Below are 6,081 nucleotides of genomic sequence, written 5' to 3' on the forward strand. Positions count from 1 at the left end.
AGCAGCACATTGTAGCTTTATAGTACGTTCAGTGCTGGGCGCATGATAAATTTCTGCTGAAAAAACTCCTGTACATGACTGACAATAGCAAAGCCACAAATTACCGTAATTTTATGCCCCCTGCAGCTAGTGGTATAAAACATAGTTTTCAACCTTGTTTTTACTTGCTGAATTTAGACAAATTTATAATGTTATTGGTGACAGTAAGAAAGACACTCAAATGCAGAAATTGCATTCCCGGGCACAAAAACAGTTTGGAGCTCAATATTTTATATGCACTATAGAAGATGAAAAATACGACTGTCATTTAAACTATAAAGGAAAGATGAATATTGAAGGTTTTTTTTTTTTTAATAAATCTAACACTTTACATATATATACATGTATATATATACCCACACACATACACACTACATATATACATAGATGTATACACACACACACACACATATGTGTGTGCATTCAGCTATCACACCAGATCTGGGATTTTCCCCCTTCCATGGAATGCTGAATGGGTTATTAGGTGTGACTTGTGGTATTACTGGCTCTCTCCGAGCATTAACGTTTGATGAGCATGCTAAATCAACAAAACCATGAATCCTAGAGCATGTCCAAATAGGGGCAATGAAAATAGTGTAGGGTCTGGAGCATGAGTCTTATGGAGAACAGCTGAGGGAATTGGAATTGTTTAGTCCGGAGAAGACTCAGAATAGACCTTATGGCTCTCTACAGCTCCCTGAAAGGAGGTTGTAGTGAGATAGGGGTTGGTCTCTTCTCCCACATTACTAGTGATAGGATGAGAGGGAATGGCCTAAGTCGTGCCTAGGGGAGAGTCAGATTGGATATTAGGGAAAAAAACCTTCACAGACAGGGTAGTGTGACACTGGAAAAGGCTGCCCAGGGAGGTGGTGAAGTCATTGTCCACGGAGGTGTTCAAGAACGTGTAGACGTGGCACAAAGGGATACGTGCTAGTGGGCATGGTGAGGATGGGACACAATGATTTTTTCAGTGAGCATACACTTTTTATCCTGATTTTTAGATTGTTAGAGTTAGATTTCTAGTTTTTATTTACAAAGCATTCCGAAAGCCCTAAAAATTGATGATTGTTAGGAGTGATTTACAATTAAACCAACTTGGCCACAGGAACTGCTCCAGCTGCTATCTTAATTAATCAAAAATAAATCCCAGGAAACTAGTGTGCAAGTATCCAGTGCAATGGTTTGTTTTTGGTTTACCCAGAAAGTGCTTCAGAGTGCACCGAGCTGGTGGGCTCAGCACCCTTACCTCTTTATTTACTGCCTCATCGCAGGCTTCAACATCAGAGCATGGAAAGAAATCACAACAGTCCCAGTACTAACGCATGTATTCAGGTTCATCTATAGAGCCATCTTAACTCATATTAGCAATAATGCACTTATTTCTATAGCTGCTTTCTAACTTGAGAAGCATGAGGTTGGAACAAACCTCTTTTGTGACTTCTGGCAAATGAGACAATGGGAGTCATAAGGAAGATAAGGAGCCATGGTGGCATCGTCACCAGCCCAACATGTTGAGAGTGTGTTACCTACTTGCCATGCAACCAGACCTCAGGCATTGCACTACTACTAGCTTGGTCCTCTTATGGCCAACACCAATCCAAATATCAGGCCTCAGAGCACCAGTGAGACATGAACTCAGTGAAGCCTCTGGTGGACCTTCATTGATCATCGCTTGTAGCTCTGAGAAAAGAAACTACAAGAAAAAAACTGCAGAGGGGTGTGTAGCTATTGCTGCAGTTCCATAGATCCTGCTGTTTTATTACAGTGTTATAGTTGTCACATGAGTAGCTGTGAAGAATTAGTCAATTATAGTATAGGGGTTGAAGAGTACCAGAGAGAAATCTTGCATAAATGGTTTTATCTAAAAGTAGATCAACATGGAATTCCCATCTATAGCAGGTACTGCATAAGATAGTTTCTATTATCTCATTTTTGTAATTACAGGAAACTGAAAACTCAAACCTCAGGCTTCCATGTTTGCTCTTATTTCCATACCTCAGGGAAGAAAAACTCAGAGCTTTGCTATTGTAGCAGAGGATCTGCACACTCAGAGATACATCCTGGGATTACATTACAGTCTTGACTGGAGCCACTAATTTAAAAGGTTATTACCTTTCCCCTAGTTATTGATTCTCAAACTCACTGGCAAAGTACCAGAGGCTGCAACCATTCCACAAAGGTAATCTCTTTATGCAGTTAACCTTATACAGAAATTACAGGAACAATGTTAAGTAATAGAATTTTTTTTTTTACTAAAAAGGTTAAATTCTATGCCAGTCTATTTCCTACCTGTTCACTTTTTCAGCTGTACTGGAACAGTGTAGTGGTGCTGGAAATTGGATTTGCCTTTTAGGTACTGACATGTTTCTCACAATGATCACTGAACAGCAAAACCTCCTGGTCATATTTATTGCCTCTGCTGCTTCCTCCTAAACTGTGTTCTTGGACATTCTGGAAGCATCACACCTTTGAGAATAGAAATAAAGTCAGTGGTGTTCTGGTGAACATTTCCAGCCTACTTCTGTCATGATGTGCACTTATGCTCTTACCATCAGTGCTACAATCCCAGCTTCTTACTGTAAAATGCAGCTGGATTCCTGCTGACTCAGGCACTCAATCTATAAAAACCTTTAGAGCTGTTACTACCAAAGATATGATTCCTTCCGCTTCTCAATTTACAACACTGGGCACATGTTACGAGAGTGTAGAGACCACTACTAACCTATCAAGCTCCATCTCTATAGAAAAGGGTCTCAGGAGACAGCAAGTTGAGTGAACTGTTTTAGTAGATAAGGATAGAACTACAGCATATAATTATCGTGATGCAAAATTACTATATTGGTAGTCAAAGAAACTTCTTATACGTTGAGCTTAAAAAAAAAAACAAAAAAAACACACCAAGAAGCAGCCTTATTCCTTATCTCAAGGGGTGTTGAAGGGCAGTCCATAATATGGCACAGGTCACAGAGGCGACATTAAATCACTTCAATTCAAGCAGCAAGCTTTTTCCAGTCCTCTCAACCCCAATCAGGGCACACTAGTATGCAAACACATACATACTCACACAATTTGCTCTTTATAGGAAGATGTCGGGTCATTTCATGTCAGCATGCTCTCAGCTTCCCAAGGAAGCCTCTGGAAAAGTGCTTCCATCTCACAGATGCCTCACCTGTCCTGAATCCGGCACAATCCCACTTACCCACTGGCCAGTGGCAGATAATTCTTATCTGCTTTAAAGGAGTAAGTGCTACAGTCAGTATGACAGAGTAAGTTTTCTAACAGGACAAATAAGTCACTGTGACAAGTTTGCAAGACTGCCATTCTGCATTTTATCATCTCACAGGTTTCCTCCTTTGAATACGAAGAAGAAATAGCGAAACAGTCTGCATATTTGGTGAAGAAAGGCTAACCTTCTAAACTCTGTTCTTCTTCATGCTTGACATGGCTGAGTCCCATAGCACACCAATGCACAAGAAATATCATTTCAAGCGTATTCTAGAAGAGATGGCACAAATGCAGATTCTGCAAAACCTTCCAGCATAACATTTGCTCAAGACTGAGGTGACAGTGTCCCAGCGTGGCACCAGTCCCTCAATGTCCCACATTTTAAAGACAGGAGAGACTGCACTCCTCTATGTAATCATTTCTTAATTGTAGATGAAACGTTTACTGGAACAGAAAGTCAGAAGTACATCACACAATGGCAAAATTTATCTACTCTCTGAACAATCACTGCCTCCCCAGCCCTGCTATAATGTGTGGGCCACGACTACTGCAGCATGATCCCAAGTGGTCAGCTTGCACCTTGCTCACTGTTGCCACTGGGACAGTTCTTTTGCTCCCATAGTGTCTCACTAATGTTTAATCAGCACAGCAGTGGGCTCATTCAGCCCATAACTTCCAATGAGGTCCCTCAAAAAGCAATATCAAAAATAAAAATAAATCAATATTGTCAGTTGCAGACTATCACATTCACTTTCAATTTACGACAACAAAATCTTAGAGCATTTTTCTATTAAGAGTTTAGATCAGGCAATATAGATACACAGATGTGTGCCAGCGATGATCGTGGAAGGTCAGGCACCAAGACTGAGCACTGGGGCAATAGGCAGCTGTACATTTGGTGGCTGCACTGGGTATTTTTCTGCCTCAGAAGGCAGCCTCCAAGCAGGCTGCCAGTATGGTAGAACTGACTAACAAATGGTGCAGTACCTGACTATAAGTTGCACCCAGTCAACTAGCAAAAGGTCTGACATCAAGTTTTCCCAGCCCCCAGTCAGCAGTTACTCCAAATCTACACAACTCTGCTGCTACCTTCCTCTGTGAGAACATCTGCTTGTCTGAAGTCACACTCATTCTCTTCTTTCTCCTGTGTGCTAGCCTGGCTCACAAAGCACACAGGCCAATGCCTCAGGTTACGCTCAATCTGACTCCACTTCCAGGCACAGCCAATGCTGTGGAATTCATGAGATGACCTCTAATAACAAGAGCTGTGGCACCACAGAAAGGGCTGTAAACTAGTTGATGCAGTTTCAGTTACACATTTCAGCTTAATAGCAGCATAATATAGCTGTAACTGTATTAAAAAAAATTGCATCTCCATTTTCAAAATAGTTGTTAGCATTTTTCTGCCGATTAAGAAGAAAGGGCATCTGATAGCTAGAACCATGGAGGTACATTCTTCTTTCCATGTAACCCACCACATTCATAAAAGGATTGTTTTAAAGACTTTCCAGCTTTTCCCACTGTGTTCTAGAACAGGTTAATACCCTGTGGTGAATTCCAAAAACAGATGTTACCAACTCCTTCCCAGCCCCAACTAAAAATCTGCATGAAGTCCCTATAGCCTCTGTAAGCTAAGTAGTAAAAGCCAGCATAAAACCACACCGCTAATTTAGTAGATAGCGTGCCTTGGCAGCCCAAATGGCCAACAGTACCCTGGAGTGCCCCAGGCCCAGCACTGCCATCAAACTCTTCAACTCACCTCCAGCACTGGGCAGGGGGTTGGTCACCAGAGTTCAAAAAGGACATAAAACTATTAGAGTGTCCAACAAAGAGCTACAAAGGCAGTGAAGAGCCTGAAGGGCAAGGTGTGTGAGGTACACTGAGGTCCCCCTGGGTTTGCTCAGCCCAGGGCAGAGCAGCTGAGGGGAGGCCTCATGGCAGCTGCAGCTCCTCACAGGAAGCGGAGAAGCAGCGCTGAGCTCTGTTCTGTGTGACAGCGACACGGAGCTGTGCCAGGGGAGGGGCAGCTGGGGGTTAGGGACAGGGTCTGCACCAGAGAGTGAGTACAGCAGGAATTTTCAGTGTATTTATAAATACACTGCCTAGTTAATTGGAAATTTTATCCAAGAAATTTGGGTCCCAATTTCTTCCTAACTGAGACATAGCAAACAGAGTACAAATCTTTCAAAATATCACCCAAATCTTGCGTGCACAGCTGAATTTTACATTTCCACAGGCTTACCTATGTGGGAACAGGCAAGGTTAATAAACTGAAAATGTAAAGAATCACTAGAAGTTAGAAAACACATGGTAGCAAACTTTCATTTGCAGCCATTTGTGGGGAATCTAATTCCAAAGTTCATTAAAACCTGTTTGAAGTACTACACAGACACTGTTTTCCGCTTGTTATACTGACGCATGCACTTGTGGCTTTTCATAATTATTCACAGAGATACAGCATGTATTTTCTATGCACCTTTTATCTTTGTGATTTGTAACAGTGTCATCACTTCACACATTGCCACAACTCTGGACTGTAAAAGTTTTCATAGGTCAGGTTTACTCCCACATTTACACAAATAAACTGTGCCTATCAGTCTCCCAGCAAGAAACCGCATACCCAACAAATAATGGACACTCCTTTGTCTAAAATATATGTTTTCATACACATGCAGACCATATATCCTTAAAATTAACCTAGCACTTATGAGAATGAATTAAAGATGACATAAAGCTTTGACACACAAGCTAGCACAGAACGTGAAAGTATTTTGTCTTTGTGATATCAAACCCTACAAGATAATAACAGGAGGTACA

This window comes from Meleagris gallopavo, chromosome 2, assembly GCF_000146605.3.
Source record: "Meleagris gallopavo isolate NT-WF06-2002-E0010 breed Aviagen turkey brand Nicholas breeding stock chromosome 2, Turkey_5.1, whole genome shotgun sequence".
Taxonomy (NCBI): Eukaryota; Metazoa; Chordata; class Aves; order Galliformes; family Phasianidae; genus Meleagris; species Meleagris gallopavo.